This window comes from Lygodium microphyllum, chromosome 21 (assembly GCF_053477565.2).
Source record: "Lygodium microphyllum isolate KBCC chromosome 21, Lygodium_microphyllum_v1.1.10, whole genome shotgun sequence".
Taxonomy (NCBI): Eukaryota; Viridiplantae; Streptophyta; class Polypodiopsida; order Schizaeales; family Lygodiaceae; genus Lygodium; species Lygodium microphyllum.
In genome coordinates, this window is record NC_141155.1 from 22,571,965 (window position 1) to 22,584,230 (window position 12,266).

A 12,266-nucleotide genomic window follows, 5' to 3' on the forward strand; every position below is an offset into this window, starting at 1 on the left:
TTATCACTGTCACTTCACTCGAGTCTTCTCTTGAGTCTTCAACAACTACTTCTTCCACTTTATTGAGATCTTTTGAACTTATATTAACCTCTTTCTAAGGCTATAAAACTTTCCCAAAGTCTCTCATACATTTCACAGAACACTTACAGAGGCATACATAACATAACAGATCAATAGAGGCTCTATAGAAGCTCAATAAAGGGTTACATAAGGTCAACAAAAAGCATCAGAACCACATGAATCATACTATAACCATTCCAAACTATAAAAAACCATTCAATGAGCTTTCAATCAACCTAAAACTTTATCAATCACTGCTCCATGCTTCATATAAAAGAAAAACAAAACAAAACAAAAGCTATCAAAACCAATGAGAACCTCAACAAAACCTATTAGAACATCACAGAGCATCATGTCTCTATTGAAAAACATCATGAGATTCCAAAACATAACCAACCTCATCAAAAACACTCTCAAATACTTCCAAAATAACTAAATATAATTCAAAATACATAAAAAATCAACCATTCAAGCCTAAAAAACAACAAAAAGTCAACAAAAAAAAAGTCATTTCAGTATTCAACAGTGATTGCATGTGAGGTTTACTTTACACATACAACATTTCATGGAGGTGTTAACCCTAAAACGAACAAAGGTGGAAAATTCGAAAAAGCTAAAGCAGAAGAAAAAGGACAAGGCAAAGTGAAACAAAAGATAAAGACACACAAGGACAAAAGTCCTAAATAAGGGAAAAAGGTGCGCAAGGAAAAGCGCAAGTCAATACTTTCGTAAAAGAGTGTAGGAGCATCATGGTTTAATTCAAGGAGCACCGGGCTCTCACCCGTGCAATTTGTAAATGTAGACGGGCAGTGGAAAGGAAGCTAGGAAGATAGAATGACAATTGAAAAAAGGGCATAGGCCACGGTTGGCCATGTAAAAAAGGGGATAAGGGGATGACCGCCCAAAAGGGATTTAGGGTTTTGTATATAAAGTTTAAATGTGAATGAGAAGCTCATTCTTGTGTGTAGCCAAAAGTGGCTCTCCTCCTCTTCTTCTTCTTCTTGTTCTTGCTTGCTTAAGCTTGTTCTTGAGAGAGGGAGTGTGAGTGTGAGGGAGTGAGTGTGTGAGGGTGAGGGATCGGGAAGGAGAAGCTCTCCATCTTCTCCTCTCTTCTTCTCTTCTCTTCTCTTCTCTTCTCTTGCTCGCGGCAATGGATCTTGGAGCATGGAGCTTGAGGATGGAGCTTGCTTGAAGCTTGCACTTGGATCGTGGAGCTACCGGAGTGTGCGGGAGAGGAGGTAACTTGATCGGCTTGGAGGTAAGCTCACTACACCCGTAGATATGGATGCCGCGTTGGCTATGTGAGAGGTAGCCATTAGTGCTCGGCTTGGAATGCTTGAAACAATAAGCAGTCCGAGGCTCTTGGCGGTTGAGTGAAAGCTCCCACATTTTGGTTCCATTGCCGGGACCAATGAATTCAAGCCTTGAGCGTTTGCATGCTTCGAATCGAGCATTGGAGTAGGGTTTTCCCCGAACTGGTGCTTGAGGTAGATAGGTAGGAAGCGAGGGAGTTTGAAGAGGTATTCGATCTCCATAGCAAGTAGTTTTTTGATTTATTGTTGAATATTAGAGTAGGACAATCCATCTCCATCTCTAGTTTTGATTTTTGTTGCATTAGGTTAAGGTTAGGATAGGAAAAAAGAAGGAAAACAGTAGGGTTTTTGTTGCTGTATAACAGGCTGAAACAGGGAAATAGGGGCACAGATTCAGATTTCTGGCTGGAAGAGTATGAGGGACTAACCTCTTAGGTCACAACAGGCTGGGATGGGGCAATAAGAGGCCCAGGGAACCAGGAAAGGCCACATTTGACATCTTGCCCTCTGAGAAGAGAGTGAGCTTGAGAGCCAGGGAGAGAGAGAGAGAGAGAGAGAGAGATCTGCGGGGAGATCGTAAGTGTGCTGATCAATTTGAGCGCCACACCATTTTCAGGTACGCCAGACATTTCCCTTTGTGACTTTGCATCTAATTAGGCGGCACAGCACGATTCGGTGAAGTAGACGTCAACCTAGAGGCGTCGCCTGTAACTTGTGGGCCGTTGGCCGCGCGGTCGGGACCAGTTCATCTGAGTCCCAGAATAGGATTGCCCTATCTTTGGAGGCGGACCACCCTCTCGATCCAATTCCCAAAATCGGACCAGTCCAAAATCGGACCAACCCAGAATCGGACCAGTCTAGAATCGGACCAATCCAGAATTAGACCAGTCCAGAATCGGACCAGTCCAGAAACCTTGTCCGACTGATTGGACACTCGTCGGTTTTTGAAAATCAGACACTCGAACCCTGGAAATCGGACACAAGGAATCGGACCACTCAGAATCGGTCACCTGTCAAAATCGGACTTCCGATTCCAGAAATCAGGCGTGATCAAAATTGGACCACTGGGCCGATCGGACCAACCCAAAATCGGACGTCCGATTCTGATAATCGGACTTCGAAAAATCGGACATCCGAGAATCGGACAGAAAATTGTCAAAATTGGACAGGTATCTAGAAGACAAATTTTGACGCATCTAAACCTCGAAATTGATTGTAAAGTCCACGTAGAGCTAAAGGCACATCACAGATCCATCACTGGGCTGAAACTTAGAGCAAGTAGTTCAAATTTTGGCTATAAACGGTCCTCCAAATTGTGCATGGTGTTTACCGTAACGACTCTGCGGGCCGGGGGGACTGCCCCCCCGGACCCTTGTAGAGGGGGCTCTGCCCCCTCTGCACCTCCCCCAAGTAGGTTGGAGAGAAAACATGCACCATGATAGGTCCTCCAAATTAGACCCTAGTGTAGTAATGGCTCTACACAAGCATGGATTCTCACTTGCAAAAGAGCAACAAAAAGCCCATACCCAAACAGAGAGAAACAAAGACCCTAGAACATCAATGGGCCAATCTAGCCATCAAGGGCAAAAAGGCCACACCACGAGAACACAAAGACATTATGTTCAGACTATGTCTAGTCAGAGCAAAATGCAACATCAGCAAGCTACAAATGTGAATATGACTAGATATGATAGTCCTGACGATAGATGCTCCTTGAATAGCACTGCACCAATGATCCAAGACATCAGTGGAGAATCCACATCTGGTCGTGCAGTTGGGGACTCAAGGACATTTGTCAAAAGGCTTAAATTTACAAGCCAAGACCCGGAAGACAAAGACATAGTACCACCTGCTTATCTTAGGGTCAAACTCACCGCGAAAAGAGAGCATACTATCGATGCTCTGATTGATGAAGGAGCAGATTTTAATATCTTGACCTATGAGTCATGGACCCTACTAGGCCAACCAGAGCTCACATTGCCTAATGCAACTCTTAGCCCTTACAGGGGACACCCACAAGCACTCATAAGGAAGTGCAAAATCCTTGCGACAATTAAAGCTGAAAGCTTGTCTATCCTATTTCATGTTCCTCCAAATAGTGCGGGTTACTTTGGCCCAAGGATATGCCTATGCAACCTAATGCGACTAGATTAACTCATGCTAACTCATGCTTGATCTACACAAATGAATGCTCAAAGGGCAACAAAAGACAAGACCACTTCCGATCGCCCTAGGGACCTGACACCGCAATTCACCAAGAGTAGCCAACCCAGTGGGCTAGCCGCTACTACTTCCAATTAGGGATCACATCAGTCACAACCTTTGGTCATGACAATGCCCCTTGCGGAACGTGTTCTTAGTAGTTTACCTGTGGAGGAGGTGTCACAACCAATTTCCCTGACAACTCCGGTTCTTCCAAAGTGCCTAAAGCCTAGGCTAGAGGAGTTAAACACAAGGGAATCGGCTGAAGAGCTAGACTCTCCGACAAGGGAGGCAGTTGTACCCTCACAACTTGGCGAGGCTATTCAGGAGGCCACGGCTATATCCCATAAGGACACACTAGAGAAAGAGAATGCTAAGGCCCAACAAGCACATCAATGGTTGACTTGGTCTAGGGTCCTGAGTCGTTGAGAGATACACCTTCATTGACAAAGAAAAAGAGGAGAAAAAAATGAAAACAACAACAGTTGCAGGTGGTTGTGGACCCCAAGAACATTGACACGAAGAGCGCTGGAGAGCTGAGGAATAAAGCATTGAGTCCATCCACCATTGAACCAATTGATGCCTCTCCTAATAGTAGCAGTGAAACCTCAGACACATCCGTGTTCTCTGAAAAATCAAATCATTCATTACCATCAATGGTTTCTTGCAACACTCAATCCACCGACAATAGAACTCGCATTGACCAATCAAGAGTGGATACAACACTGTCACAACAGGGTGACAAATCTATACCAGTCACATCCAAGGAGAACCATGATACAATAACAAAGCCTCAGGAGAAACACGGAAACCCTGAGAGAATAAGAAGTCCTAGCGTTGGCCAAACCTGCTCGTCTAGGCCTAAGCCCCCAGCTATGCTAAAGCCTAGGCAAACTCCTAGAACCTTGCATGAGATAGCAACCGAGCACGAGATGTGTAGCGATTGGAAGCTCTTGATCTCACCTCCGCTCTGATACCACTGATGCGCAGATCGGACGCTGTATGCTCGCGTAGTGAATGCCGGAAGGTCCCCAAGAACAATGAACTCTACGTTTTGCACAAGTTACAAGGTAAAAAGCATGAACGACAAGAGCAAGAGACCAATTGAGTGCAATCTCCCCCCATGCCTTGTGTGAGCGCTTCACAAAGCATGTATTTTATGTATATTTCATCTTCATGCTCAATAATAGCCCAAATTACAAAAATATAACAAGCTTTTAGCTTTTGAGTTTGCTTTTACACAAAAATAGGAATAAAGCTAATGGACGGTGCCCAAAGAGTCTGGCACGCCCAATACAATGTCCAAAAAGAAATAACATAATCGTGCGCCCATGCGCATACAAAATAATAATAAATAATCGATGCCTCAATAAATAGGCATGACAAAATATAGGCGTGGCGCCTATCGGAATATAATCCATAGATCGAATACTCGCTATCCTCCAATGCTTTCCTCTGCCACTGCTGCTATCTCTACACATCAACTGAAGCATTCACAATCGTTAGTAAAATAATACAATTAAACCGACAAAAGTGAATACCTAGCAGTCTTCAGCTACATAAATAAATCAACTGGTTAGAAATAAATCCTAACCTTAATTTATTACGAGTGCGCACTCTAAACTCATAAATGTTTATTAATTTAATATGCATTTTGCGGAATCACCCGCTATGGAATCACCCATGTACACACTAAATTAATGAAACGCCCGAAAAGGACAGGCATCCCCATCAACTTCTTGCACAAAGAATCCACTTTATGTATGAGCCCCGGTCATCAAAGTTTACGGAATCCACCGTAAAACCTCACGGAATCCACCGTGGCACGGAATCCACCGTGAAATATGCCTCCTGGAATCAAAATTAGATTAATGTCCATTGTTACAAAATAGAATTAAAGTAGTATACTCCCTTTAGGCATGGAAGTATAAAATTTCATGTCATATTATTAGGTCATATCTTCTTCGCTATAAATCATCATAGGAAGTGCTAATAACCCATAGGGAATCGCAAGGCATGAAATGCCTCTTACGTTGCATATCTCTAGTCAATTATCGTTTTTCAACTGCATAGTTATTAGAAAAAGGTTGCCTATTTTAGCATGAATCTTATTCACGTCCTCGGAAAAAGAAATTATCAAATATTTCAGCTTCGATAATAAATTGGAAATAGATTATAACCTAACCTATGCTTGATCTTAAATCGATAAGTTAGGATTGAAAAATCAACTTACACATAGACAATGAGTCATATGGTTATGGAAACGATAGCGTAATTATTGCCAAAAATAGATAGATTAAATCGGCATAAACCTAAACACCAAAACCCGCGGAGTACTCGTTCTAGAAAGAGTTAATTCAATTCCAAAGAACTCACTAGAACTTAATACCTAGTCGCACATATTGCTAAAACCAAAACTCCTATACCCTAAGTACTTGCCCACATTCACCGAATGTAGGGAACATGGAACATACTTGAGAAGTGATCTAGGGTTTGTCCCTAAGAATCTTACACTAAAAATATGGAACTTGAAACCCTAGGACTAACGACATCAGCCTAATGTAATCAGAAACAGATTGTTTCGTGACTCCATTTGATGAGTAGAATAGTCTCATAGTTTGATGCAACACTTGTGCAACAAGTGCGGAGTCGTATGATCTTGTGATTGGATCACAAGGGAATGGCCAATTCTCGCAATGAGGTTGGCAGGTCCTTACGCAAGTTATCTTGCAAGAGGATGAATAATCATCCTGATTTAGTATCTTTCTTGAGTAAAGATAATTGCTTGGAGCAAAGGACTAACCAATAAATTGGTATAACATATGAACTTAAGGTATTGACCAAGTCGGGCTAATTGATGGACCTAAAAATGGGCCGGCAATGGCTCATGCACTAGCCGGGCCTCGTCACTACGCACAAGACAACCCCTCGGCCTCGCGGCCAGGAGCGTCTATCAAAATCTCTGCCTTCCTAAACATTGCGTTTGTAATTCGTTGTAGTCCAACTGATCCTAACCCAATATTACTCCTCAGAGGGAGTCCCTTTTGTTGAGAGAGAGAGAGAGTACGAGAGAGATACACAAGACATGCTCCCAAAGAATGATTCATATTGATGTAGAGTTAGTATATATAGGTGAGACCCAAGTCAAGTGAGAGATGATATATATAGTTGTAACATGTTGAGAGAGAGAGAGAGTACGAGAGAGATACACAAGACATGCTCCCAAAGAATGATTCATATTGATGTAGAGTTAGTATATATAGGTGAGACCCAAGTCAAGTGAGAGATGATATATATAGTTGTAACATCCCCACTCAAACAAAGGTCTCTGGCTGCGAGTGAAAAAACCCTTGGGGAGAACAAGGGAAAAACCCGAGCCCCTACACATACCTACGATACAAAAATGATTTACTATAAAGTTTTCTTAAATACAATGATACATGCTTCAATCAGTGAGACAAGAACTTGGAGCAATACCAAGTTCATGTCTTAATGAGCTAAAGCGAGCTTCACTAAAAGCTTTTGTGAAGATGTCTGCAACCATTTGATCACTGGGACAATGCTCCACCATAATGGAACCTTTCTTGACTTCATGTCGAACATAATGATAATGAATAGCAATATGCTTTGATTTACTATGTTGTATATAGTCTTTGGTAAGACTAATAGCACTTTGGTTATCGCATCGAAGAGGTGTACTAGATGATGAAGGATGTCCCAAATCTGCAAGTAGTTGTCGAAGCCAAACTAGCTCGCGAGCTGCTAATGATGCAGCAACATATTCGGCTTCAGTTGTAGAAACCGCAACACATCGTTGTTTCTTGCTGGACCAAGAAACCAAACATCCATTTACAAAGAAACAATTCCCACTTGTAGATCGCATGGATAAGTGTGAACTTGCCCAATCAGCGTCTGTATATCCAATAAGGTCAAGAGAAGTTGAAGAAGATAAAGAAGAATCCTCTCGACGACGATAAATAAGACCAAATTCCTTAGTACCCTTGAGGTACTTAAGAATACGTTTTGCAGCACTCCAATGAATAGTGGAAGGGGAAGAAAGATACTGTCCCAAAAAGTTAGCTGCAAATAAAATATCTGGTCTTGTGTTTAAACCAATAAATTGAAGACAACCAACAAGATTAGCAAAAGGTTGATGAATGGCTGATTCTTCATTGCGTGTTGTAGATGTACCCTTGGTAGAGCTTGAAAGAATGGGAGTGTTAGCAGAGTGCGCATTTGTCAACCCAAACTTCTTAACAATATCATTAATAAACTTTTTCTGGCGAAGAAGAAGAATTCCTTATTGTCAGTGTCATTGAACTTTAATACCCAAACAAGAATGTATCTCACCAAGATCCACCATTTCAAATGCAGTCGATAAAAGCTTCTTCATAGCATCCAAGAAAATAATATTATTTGACACAAGAATAGTATCATCAACATATAGAGCAAGAATAATAAAATATTTGTCCTCCCTTTTGATGTAAAGATTTGGGTCAACAAAACATGCAACAAAACCTTTAGATGTGAGGAACTGATCAATCTTAATATACCAAGCACGAGAGGCTTGCTTCAATCCATATAATGCACGATGAAGCTGACATACAAGATGCTCCTTTCCTGCAATCATAAAACCTTCAGGTTGCTCCATATAGATTTCTTCTTCAAGATCTCCATTGAGAAAAGTTGTTTTAACATCCATTTGGTGAATTTCTAGATCAAATAGTGTTGCAAAAGCCAAAATCATACGAACAGTTGTGGAGCGCACAACGGGAGAAAATGTTTCTTGATAATCTACTCCTGCAATCTGTGAGTAACCTTTTGCAACAAGTCGTGCTTTGAACTTATCAAACGAGCCATCAGCTTTGGTCTTGGTTTTATAAACCCATTTACATTTGATAGGAACACGATTTGGGGGGAGTTCAGTAACAATCCATGTACCTTTGGAGATTAAAGAATCGTACTCAGCTTGCATAGCTTCTTGCCATTGATCCCTTTGAGACGAATTGATAGCTACCATATACGATATTGGATCCTCTTGGACAGACATAGCATCATCAAAGACATCATATTCAATAGAATAGAATCCATGCTCTATCTCAATAGGAAGATCAACATAGATCTCCAAATTTTCATCAATCTTCTTTGGAGGTGAAGGAGGTTTATGATCATCAGAATTAGTAGAATCACAAAGCAAGTAAGAAAATGCACTAAGCAAAGATTGTGTATCATCTGAAACATTTGACGACCATGTGCCACCCATAGTCTTCTCATCAAATATAGCATCACGACTAATGATAACCTTTTGAGAAGAAGGATCATAAAATTTATAACCTTTGGAATGATCTGAATAACCAAGAAAAATAACCTTCAAACCTGGAGGATCCAACTTATGTCGAGTGTCCTTGGGCACATGAATATAAGCAATGCAGCCAAATGTGCGAAAGTGAGAGACTGAAGGTGTCTTCCCTGTCCAAATTGTTATAGGAATTTTACCAGCAGGTGCAGTAGTTGGAAGATGATTTTGAATAAAAATAGCTGTTAGAAGTGCTTCAGTCCAAAACTTTCGAGACAAACCAGAGTGTATAAGCATGCAACGTATAGCATTAAGAATCGTGCGATTTTTGCGCTCAGCAACACCATTTTGCTGAGGAGAATAAGGAACTGTAAACTCATGATGAATACCTTGATCCTTACAGAAGTCATCAAATAGATTGGATACATATTCACCGCCGTTGTCACTACGAAGCGTCTTTATAAAGAATCCAGTTTGAAGCTCCACACTTATCTTGTATTGTTTAAATATAGATAAAGCCTCAGACTTATGTCGAAGAAGATAGACATGTGTGTACCGTGAGAAATCATCAATGAAAGTTATAAAATATCGATATTGAGACTTTGAGGCAGGAAAAGGACCGCAAATATCGGTATGAACCAAATCCAAGAGAGCACAGGAATGTGATGAAGTAGAAGTGTGGAAAGGCGAACGATGGTGTTTTCCAAGTGCACAATACTCACATATTCCCATACGTGGATGAGATTTAAGATCCAGACCTTGCACAAGACCATGACGATGAAGATCAAGAATTTTGGCAAAATCGGAGTGTGCAAATCGTTGATGCCATAATTTGCAATCTGCATCTCCAGGGGCAGTAACAACATTTGCAATTGTATCATTCAATGATAGCTCAAATAGATTACCATGTCGAGGAGCCACTGCTATAGTATGCCCGTCTTTCTCTATACGACATTGATTATGATCAAAGCCAACAAACAAACCAAGATCAACTAGACGAGCAACAGAAAGAAGATTTCTTTGCAAATCTGGAACATGAAGAACTCCTCTTAATATTCTAGTGGATGAAACAGTCCCCAGATATAAATCACCCACTCCTTTGACTTGACAAGTCGTATCATCTGCAAGGTAAACAAACTTCTTGACAGGAAGAGAATGATAATTGTGAAGCCACTGCGATTGGTATGTCACGTTTCCAGTGGCACCTGAATCAACGATGAATAGAGAACCATCATGAACATGAAGTACCTTTTCTGGAGAGATATCATAATGGACGAAATTGAGCTCTTGATGAGTATGATCATCATCAGTTGTAGTTTGTTGAACAATATAAGCTCGAGAACGTTCTTCATCATATCTGCGTTTATAACAACGACGAGATGGATGATCTGTATGTGCACAATAATCACAAGGAGGAAAACTTTTGGACGAGCGAGGTTGCTTTGTAGTAACTCCATGCTCCTCATCATATTGATGTGCCCAGCAATCAGAAGCCACATGACCTTTCTTATCACAATAAGAACAATGTTTGTTAGGATAAGCAAGACGAGAAGATTTACTACCTGGATTAGGGCGTCCACCCTGCTGAAAACGTGAAGCAGGACGCTTGCAAGCAACAAAAGCAGCATCAAAATCCCTTTGTTCCCGAGTGACCAAAACAGCATCAGATTTTTCCAAATGATGCTCATGTCGTTGAGAATATTCAATAAGAGATATACATGCTTTGTCAAAGTGGATATCATCCTTGTTAGACAAAATAGTGATGATATTGTCATATAAAGGATCTTTAATGGTATGAAGAAGTTGAGTAACAATCTGATTTTTAGCAACAGGAGCGTTAGCAGCACCAAGCTGATTGATAATGTATTTAAAAGCCTCGATATGAGAGTGCATAGAGGTACCAACCTTATATTGAAGATTCTTCAAACAAGTTTGGAGATATAAAATTTCGGTGACCGATTTCTTCTCAAACGTTGAGATAAGATACTCCCAAATAGCATGAAAGGTTTCCAGATGAAAGATATCCAACATAAGTGAGTCAGGAAGTGCAGACAATATATAACGACGAGCCGCTTTGTCACGACGAATCCAATCAGTATGATCAATTTTCCATTGTTCAAATAATGGACCATCAGTAATCACAGAATTGTTATTCATCACATCAATAGGTTGAACTGGGCAAGACAAGTCGCCCAAAACAATATCAAATAATTCGTCACCTTCAAGAATTAGCATCATCTTTGCTTTCCACCCAGGAAAGCCTTGTCCTTGGAAGAAGGGAACCGAACGTTGGCCAGACGGATATCCGTTAACAATTACGCAATTGGCCATGCCTGTATGTCGAGAGAAAACAAATAAGATGAGATCGCAGAATCTACAAACCATGATCAAGATGAGCGTAGTTGAGACGCATGACAATCAAAATAGGGATATGCACGTAAGAACGATGAAAAGTATTGAGTGACTAAAAAGAAAGCCCGAAATAGAGAGGCGTAACGTGCAAGACGAGATGATGCATATAAGAAAAGTGCTATTTCGGTCGAGCAAAGAACGTGAACGATAATAAAACATCGCTAAAAATAGCAAGATGTTTGCTTGTCGTAATCAACATCATTAACGAAGACGAGCGATTAATAAACTGTAATTGGGGATTAACAAACTGTAATTAGAAATACAGTTTTAAATAAAGAATCGCAGATTTGAGCAGAATTGCTGTCTTGAATCTTGAACTGTCATAACTTTTGATCCAGAACTCCGATTGACAAGCGGTTTTTAAAGACAAAATTAACTAATACTTCTAATTTGAACAAGTTCATGTATCAAATCATCACTTGTGCAAAGAATTCAATCAAGTATAAACAATGAAACAACTTATCTTCCTTGTTGTTGCTACACATCCATAGCTCTGATACCATGTTGAGAGAGAGAGAGAGTACGAGAGAGATACACAAGACATGCTCCCAAAGAATGATTCATATTGATGTAGAGTTAGTATATATAGGTGAGACCCAAGTCAAGTGAGAGATGATATATATAGTTGTAACACCTTTCACATAGCCAAAAGGCTCGAATCACATACACATGGGTTCCTCCTAGGGCTGAATGCCGTCAACCCTCTGCGACTCTCCTACACCTTGGGGATTGGCCCCTCGATGCGTCGCTCAACATCTAAACATTCCGCACAAAAGTCGCTCAAGGTACCAAATAAGCGTGTCCAGGAGTGTACCATTTCTTCCTCACTTGCTTTCTAGCCTTTGAGAAGCATTTGATGAACAAATTCTTGAGAGTATTGAAGCTGTTTTTTTCCATGTCATCGAGGTTTGGTTGTGTGTACTCGGCACTTAGCTTGTCCAATTGTACCACATGGAGACATTAAATAAGTTGGTCTGAACGTA